This window comes from Gavialis gangeticus, unplaced genomic scaffold (genome assembly GCF_001723915.1).
Source record: "Gavialis gangeticus isolate Ggan-Ray unplaced genomic scaffold, GavGan_comp1, whole genome shotgun sequence".
Lineage (NCBI taxonomy): Eukaryota > Metazoa > Chordata > Crocodylia > Gavialidae > Gavialis > Gavialis gangeticus.
The window spans coordinates 91,385,363-91,394,438 of NW_017729034.1; positions in this window are offsets into that span (position 1 = coordinate 91,385,363).

Sequence of the window (9,076 nt, forward strand, 5' to 3'; positions counted from 1 at the left end):
TGTACACGCAGAGTTTTGAATTAATTGTAACCTTTCATCAAAAAGAATTAGGCATCTGTGCAGACATCTCAATGAAGATGTCTGCCCCATGTGCCTCCGTAGTCAAAAATGGCAAATAAGACATTAGACTGCAGTAAAGAAACTGGAATGCAGACAAAAATAATAATACAGACAATAATGTATTGCCATTAAATGAAATGTTGATAGTACATTTGGATAACCTTGTCTTAAAAGGAATGTGGGAAAATCTGCCTGGGGAATAAACTGAATGACATTTTAGGACTCAGCACTGCAAAGTGCTGACTCCAGCTACTATAGACATTAGCAGCTGAGGTTCCCGGTCCCTTCCAGGATCAGGACCTTAGTTTGCAAAGAAAAAATATGAGAAGGTATATATTATAAAGATGGAAGAGATAGTGCTGCAGCTCTCTTACTTCTTTTGTCCTTTCATAGTAAGAGAATAATAGAATGTTCCAAAGGATACAGTTTCTTTCTGCAACATATAATGTGAAACTCGTTGTCAGAGAATATCACCGAGGCAAACAGCTTAGCGTAATTCAAAACACAAACAAACCAGCAGGACAGATCTTCATCTAGTATAACTCCACATAGCACCTTTCAAGTCAATGAGAATATGCTGCTTACACCAACTGGTAATATAGCTCAGCATCTGCAGCCACACAAAAATAATATGGACAAGACTTATCCATCTACCTGTTATAAGTCATAACTGACTGCCAGCTACATTAGGGTGATAGTCAGTTGGTAAACATTTGCCTTCATATATTTAATGCATCTGGCTCGCTGAACAATATCATACCAGGGATGGATGGGGAGAATGTTCTTGGCCCATATGTCAGAAGAACACAAACTTTCCAATATACAATGACTAGCTACTTATTATATATCTATATCTATAATCCATAATATCCTTATCAAAAGACATAGTTCAGTCCAGGTGCATTATGGATCACTAATAGATGCAAGTGGGATATGCCACTGCTGGTAGACACATACCAACTAACTGTTCCTCTGCCTTGATCTGTCATAGCACTATCTATGTTTAGTCAAAAATATCTGTGCCTGAATCTCAGATCTGCAGCTTTTTTTTTACTTCCTGAAATCAAACCACCAAAGTACAAGGCTAACAAAAATAAACCAAGGATTGTTGACAATAATGCATGAGCAAAAAACAAAGCTAATATCCTGGTTAAAATAGCATTAATCAGAGCTATAAACTGAATTTAAGCTGGTAACACACACAGAACTGTTTGTTTTTCTGCATCATAAGTAGTCTGTAGGGAATCAACTATCCTTGAGAAGTTATACATTTAATAATGATTGAAGCATTAATGAAATGTTATAATGTGACAGAAGATGTCTTTGCAAATATGAAGACTTTCAGAAAATATATAAATACAATTATAAAACAAAATGTTTGTCAAACACCTGCAAGATCAAAAGATTTATACAAATGCTTACTACTTTATTAAAAATAAGCCTTTCCCCTACTGTGAGGGCAGGGAAATCTCATCAGGTGGAGGAGTGGGCCAGGTTACCCCAGTTTTCTTAACAGTATCTTTCACTAAAATTCCTGGAAAGTTTCCTGAAGAAAAGTTCATGTGAACAGGAGAGCCTTAGAACAGAGGTGCCCAACCACCGAGCCACAGCCCAGTACCAGGCCACAGCGGGTCAGCTGCTGGGTCATGGCTTCCACCGCTGGCAGTCATGTGTGGGGTTAAAGCTAGGCAGCAGGGCAGCCCCGGGTGGGAAGCAGTCAGCTCCATACGCCCTGTCCCACTCCTGCCACCATGGCCATGCCTGGCAAGATGCCGCCCATGCAGCAGGTACCAGGGCTCATGCCAGGCCAGACAGGACCCACTCACAGCTGGGAGCGGGGGGATGCACACAGGAACATGCCAGGGGCAGAGGGCATGGAGCCACAGGCAGCTGCTTCCTGCTTCCCAGGAAGCTGCCCCATGCTTCCCAGGCAGCCCTAGCTGGCTCCTCCCGGCCCATGCCCTGCACAGTCCCTTCCCCTGCAGGGTCCCCTGGTGCCCGCGGCTACAGTGCCGCAGCCCAATCCAATCCTCACAACCCTCCCCCCCATGTAAAAATTAAATTTAAGTATGTAAATTAATTTTAAATATGCATGTTTCATTCAAATATGCAAAGTAGATAGTTTGCCAGTCCACAGTATAAAAAAATTGGGAACCATCACTTTAGAATACACTCTCCCTACCACATACAGCCTCCTTGGGTGCCTATACACAAGCTGAGAGGCTGCATTTGACCAGCTTTAGATAAAGCACCCCCACCACCATTTTTAAGCACAGGGACACTTGTACACAAGATGCTTGGGTGCTTTAATTAAAGCAGCTTTTGGAGCCAATCTAATTAAAGCACCCCCTGCCCCCCACACACACACACTCCCAGAGCACGTGTATAAACACCCCTTGTGCCCACATGACCTGGACTCTCAAACCCAGCTATAGAACTATAGAAAGTTTGGGTTGGTTTCGTTTGTTTGCTTTGCTTTGTAGGGCTTTCAATCTGGGTAAGTTTTTTTTGTCGGAGAGTAGGGCTAATGTTTGGTGAGTGAGTGGACAAACTGACTGTGGAGGACATCCATGGGGTTTATTATGAGTGTTTGTCTGAAAAGCAGGAAATTCGAGACACATTATGAGAAGGGGAAACTTGAAAAACATGGTTTTACTATGGTGGATTGTTCTTGAACTGCTACTGTTTACTGTGTTGGCGATGTTTTTCTACATGGAGTTCCAGGTAAGCTGCAAGAAATGGGCCATTTGGAATTGAAATGGCTGTGAGTCTACTAGCAAGGACTGCAAGACTTGAGAGTTATCATGGAGCTGAGAGGAAGCAAGGCCCCCAAACAGTCATTGCAGAGCTCGTTTGTAAGGTCATGGGAGGTGGAGTATTGGGATGCACAGAAGAATAAGAGGAGAAATCAGTCTGTAAATCTGTCATTGAGGAGGGGAGTGTAGTATGAGAATTAAAAATGAGTTGTAGTACAGGATTAAGTACATCAGGTGAAGTCGAGGTTGTAAGGGCCAAGAAACTCACCCATGCTCTTAACAAACCAATGTAGTCTTAATTTTATTAAAGCCATAAACTTGTAATAGTAATATGCAAGCTAATGTAGGAAGCTAATTTCATCAAAAATATCTAGGTACTGTACAGTAGCAGGTAACAGATACTATCCCATTTTGCAGACAGGGAAACTGAGATACATTTGAAGTTAAGGGTGAGATTTTCCAAAGGAGCTAAGCAACTTCTATTGATTTTTCACTGGTAAAATTGGGAAAAGAACCCAGATATCCTGATTCCCATTGCCTTGCTATGTATGTCATTAAAACTCATTTACCTCTCTTGATTGCACAACAGCTATTTAAATCTATCAAATGCTTCTCCTTTATAGAGTGGAAAAGAGTGTGTGTTCATTTCCAGAGTAATTAGGTAATGTCGGTGTTATGCTTTGAAGCTATAAAGTGCTAATTTATGTAAATGCTAAGGAGTAGTATTATTAGTGCTTGAGTATGATATCATCAGGCTGACGCACATGAACTGCAAGTGTGAAACATCATGTAAATCTGCTCTGTGTGCCCAAAAAGTAATCTTAACAATTTAAGATTAAATTAATTGATCAATTAAAAATAAATTAAAAGTAATCTTAATATTGAAGAACTGCCTAAGAAACATTCAATAATAAAACAGATTTTGCTTTTACCTTCTGAAACTATTGTTATTAATAAAACTGGGCATTTTTTTAAAATTAGCAAATATGAAATATTTTATTTTTATTCTATTTTAACTATTTATTTTTTTAATATATTTAATTGTTTTCCAGAGGACCTACCTAATTTACTCCACCAACATAAAGGCAGAAATTAAAATATTTCTATATATCTTCTAAACCAAACAATTTTGAACCTTACAGTCCAAGAACAAACCTCTTAAGAAAATGAAAATAGGCACACACAAAAGTCATCCAATAGGAAAAGACAGGAGGAAATTGAATTTTCCAACAGGAAATAATCAAAACAGAAAAGTATTGCTACAAGTCTTGAGACAGTACTGCAGAAAATCTTTGTGTGTGTTCAAGAAGGGGGGGAAAAAGCTTCAGAACTGAGAGTGCCCTGCCCAGACAAGATTAACCCTTACAAAAGGGAATCAACTACTACTACTTTTGAGTCGAAATAACTCATCTGATATCAGATGCCTGAGAAAAAGAGAGTGGGGAGTACAGCATTCAATTGAAACCTGACCTAACACACAAAGCCTGAAACCTAGGGGTTTGCAGTAAAACGTGTTACAGACGCTCAAGTAAAGAAATGGAGTAAAGGGCTACTAAAAAGATTGATCAGACCCGGATGTTTCTCAGGGCTCATAACTGTAAAAGGAAACTAAATTACAGGGAAAAGTGTGTGAGAAAGACACACAAAATTCTCACTGAAGAAACAAGTAGGCTCAGAGCTTATACATTCCCCTGAACCACAGCCTTTCCTGATAATGCTGGCATAAATGCTATTGCTACTGCATATTCACTGTACACCTTATAATTATTTCATTTTTAAGAAAAGCAATCAAATTGAAGGAAAATATGTGACTAAGTCTATAATTGTCAGCAATGTGTAAGGCACAGCAACCACCTTGCTTTGCTAGAGGTACATTGGGAGAATTACTTCCCTATTAATAAAAAAATAAAGATGCAGAAGCACTAACGACAGTAGTGGTCACATTTGTGCTACCATTAGGAAAAGACTTGGAGGAATTACTTGATTCCATACTTGGACCTAAATCTTACACATGCTTCTACACAATTCAGTTTTGAGCATATTGAAGTCAATCTTTTGTGTGCAGATTAGAAAGTTCTGCTACACATGATGTTGTGAGGTCCAAGCAGCATGTGCAAGTGGGTACTTATCAAGAATCTGAAGTAAGATGCACTATAATCCAAAAAATTGTTTATAGGCCCTAATGTATTATTGTCCTGGATAACATTCCAATAGTTATGTTATATTAGAAATGTAAAGGTAAAATGAGGCTTTGACTTTTAAAAAAAAACAAAAACAAAAAACACTTTGGGCCAGATGCTCATCTGTATATCTCCACTGACTTCAGTGAAGTTGTGACAGTTTATACCAGCCGAGATTCTGGCTCCTTGAATTTAAAAAGGGATACAATAACATTTTGTAATACAGTTATGATGGGCCAGATTCTACCAAGTTGGGCAGTACCATTTCCCTTGAGTAGTCCTTTTGTAGCATACTATACAAGATAAGCAGGAGTAGGCTCTAGTGTGAAGTGATCAAGAAAAAAATGCAGTTGTTACATGTATATATAGTGCAGGATTGGAAACTCTGTTGCAGCATTTTTTTTTCTATTTATTTGTAGTAGAACATTGCACCCTAATAAAAAGCTTCATTTATGTATTCAGTAAATTATTGTCCTGGCCTTCATCACATAAATAACTTGTCAATGAATATTTTTCTAGTATTCAACCAGTTCTAGAATATACTTGGAAAGATATAATCTGCTTTCTAATAATCTGAGTCAAATAAAATATATCAGACAACCTAAAACTGTTACTTTATGTGATGATTTATTTTTTTTTTTGGTTTTGCAACAAAAACAGAAATTAATTGTTTATACAGCCCTCCTGCCAGCTACATTTTAGCCACTATAAATTTATGCTGAATTTGAACGCGGTGGCCTAGCATTGTACCAGTGCTACCAATGCTGGTACCAGAAGCCGTATCAATTTCCCAAGTATGAAGTTATGTTTTTTTGTTTCTAGTCCCCATTTAATAAAAGTACTGAAGATGTTTAGCCTGGGATTCTGCGTGACAAGGCAAACTGAATGATACTTGATGGGAGATTGTTTGGACTACTGTATCTTCTTGAACCTCCTCAGGAAAGAATTTCATTTCTCCTCCTGTGTCCCACTTTCACAGAGTTAACTTTTAAAAGAAAATGGCTTGTGATAGAATTACTCCTACAAAAGGAAAATGTCAAGTAAGATCCTTCCACTGTCAAGATGTGCTGGAAGGGAAGGCAGTGCAAAAAGGAAGGTGCCTGGCAGCCATCCATCATTCCAGGACCACTCTGAACAAAGGGACACAGGTTTATGGTGCAAAGGACACAGGCATTAATTCTAATAATTCCTTTTTACTGTCTCAGGCAATCCAGTCAAATGTGAAGAAGGTGTGTGAAGGGAATGCAAAAGATTAGCTCAGTTAGCAGAATTATTCTGTCATCTGCCCTTCAGTCTAGAAGGACCCCTGATATAAAACACATAGATAATGCAGGTTTGGGAAGCCCATTAGGTTCCCCAACAGTGACACTGTGTTGGCTCCCTATTATCAATTTTCTTAGTCCTCCTGACCATGTGCTTGTACGATGACACTCAGCAAAGTAAAACTGAGCCCCTGCACCTGGCCAATGCATAAAACAGTCCTTATCTAAATATTTTTATTTTGTCCCATGCTAACTGAGCCTGCCTCTTGCAGTTTTTTGCCATCAGTCTGTTCATCCTTTAGCATCACAGCACCCCAGATTTTCCCCTGAGTGAGTTATCCCATGCCTGGGTTGCCTGGTTGTACATCAAGGTATATAGACTCCTTCAGTGTGGTGAAAGGATACTCTAAATAGGAGGTACTGTGGTAGCCCTAGGGAATTCTGGGCTGATATCTGGAACCAGCCAAGTGACCTATGTTGATTATATGAAGAGTTGCCTGGTGCTACCCCGATTCTGTTCCCTGACTGATGAAGCCCAAGCTTGCCACAATCCTGTTCTTCCAGTTGTATAATCAGGGAATCTGGAGCCCAGGCACCTAACCATCTTTGTAGTGCAGACCCTAGCTTTGCCCGTTTCATTCTTTTCCAGACAGACCAAGTAAAAGTACCAGGTTCCTCACTGGAGGGGGCCAAAATATGGAAATCCCTTCCTGCAAGAGTTTTGCATTCCCGATCAGGACAACAAGTCAGATATACATATATGGTAGAGCTGGAAGACAGACAAGGTGGATCCAGAGGGGGTGCACTGGCACCCCCTTCAGTTGACATTACCATGGGTACAGCAGCTGGGGACTCTTTTTAAGTCTCCAGATCGGGTAAGAATTGCCTTACCTCTCTTTGCCTCCATGCTGAGCAACACGTCCCTTCCCTTTTCCTTCCTTCTCCCCCACTGCCTTTGTCCTCAGTTACCCTGAGGGCTGTGTGGAGGCTCCAGAGCTACTCCAGCCTATTCCAGCTGGACTCCATGGTAAGCCAGGCTCAGATGGGGGCAGTGGCAGAGGTGGGTGGGTTCCCCCTCTCTACTGCATCCATCTGGATGTTCCCTGCAAGTCCAGGAGTAGGCACAGGAGCCTTCCCAAGAGCAGGCCACCACTGCCTCTGGCCAAGCCTAACTCTGCATGCAGCCTCACTGGAATGAGACAGGAACAGCTGTGGAGCCTTCCCTCTCTCCCCAAACCCCCAGGTCAGTGGACACAGTAGGGACCGTGGCAGCTGTGGGCAGGGGAGGGAGAAATGGGAGGGAGGAGAGGGGATGTGCTGCTGTGCAAAGAGGGGAAGGGTGGGGGAGGGAAGATTCTTACCTGCTTAAGGAACTTTTATTAAAGTGCCAGTTACTGCTCTCACATCCTCCTTTACAAAAAGCTGGATCCGCCATGGAGACGGATATTCATCCTCTTTAGAAACCAGACTGGAATGGCCTTGGCAGTTTAATTTACTCTCCATAGGAACAGAGAAACATTAAGAAAAGAATCCCAGGTGGGCATTTTACAAAGCCAAAGGTTTCCATTCCAGTCCTCCTAAGCTGAGGACTGAAATCCCTTCCCACTTCCCAGAAAATAAACCCTCAATTTAGGAGGACTGAAATTGACTGTTTTGGCTTTGTAAAATGCCCACCTGAGATACTTTTCCTAATTTTTCTCTGACTACAGGCAGAAATTAACTGACAAGGCTTTTCCAGTCTGGTTTCTAGAGAGAATGAGGGGCAGGGTGCTGGGCCAAGATATCCATCTCCCAGCTTGACCAGTAGCTACACAGAGAGCTTGTGGCTAGGGTGAGAGCTGAGGAAGCAGAAAATGATACTGAGAAGGACCCACTGAGCATGTCCTCACTTCGATTTTCTGGGTGACAATTTTTTCTACAGAAAAATATCAATTTTGCATAAAAGATGTTTTTTTCCAGAATATTGTTCTCGAAGCAAACTCCCAGCTAGCTCTGCTTCTCACATAACCCTAGCTGTCGTCCTTCAGATTTTGCCCTTTGCTAGGGTGACTGTAAGGAAGTCCAGGACACTGCCCCAGCTGCCCTAAATCAGCAATGGTGCTGCGGGCAGGGACGCAGGTACAGTCAGGTAGGGAGGCAGAGCTGCCTGGAGCATCATGACACTGCCCCCACCAGACTGCATCCTGCACCGCTGAGATTTCAGGATGCTCATCTTAATTTTCACTGGCCGGCAGGGACTGCCCTTTGAAATCCAAGACCATGCCAAGGTAAACCAGGATGTATAGTCACCCTACCCATTGCCCTATACCATTAGCTGATGGAACGCCCACAAATCAACCTCTGGGAGGGTGCCACATTTCCACAGGGTTAATCCTCGCTGATATATACAGGCTTTGTAAGGAATGTGGAACATCAGGCACTGCAGAACAAAAGGTCCTGCTGATGTCCCCACAGAGTGGCATTTAGTAAACTGCTTCTTCACTTTCTCCACAACTGCCCAGTTGTCCACAGTTGCATCTTCTCAATTTTCTTTTGACCCACAAAGTCACCAAGCATTAAGGGGAAACTCTCAGGAGAGGTGCATTGTCTCTTCCAATCACACCTGACCCAGGTTATGGGCCTGACTACATACCATGTTCCCCAAAGCCCAGAGCTCCAGAACTGTCTGGACCTGGTGATGACCTCCATCCGGCCAAACAGCACATGACCTGGCAGATCTCTCACCCCATCCCTGCAGGCAGTGCAGCTGGTTGTTGATGAGGTCACTTCCTGAACAAAGCTGTCACGGTGTCCTTGCTATTATCTCCCCCCCCCCCCA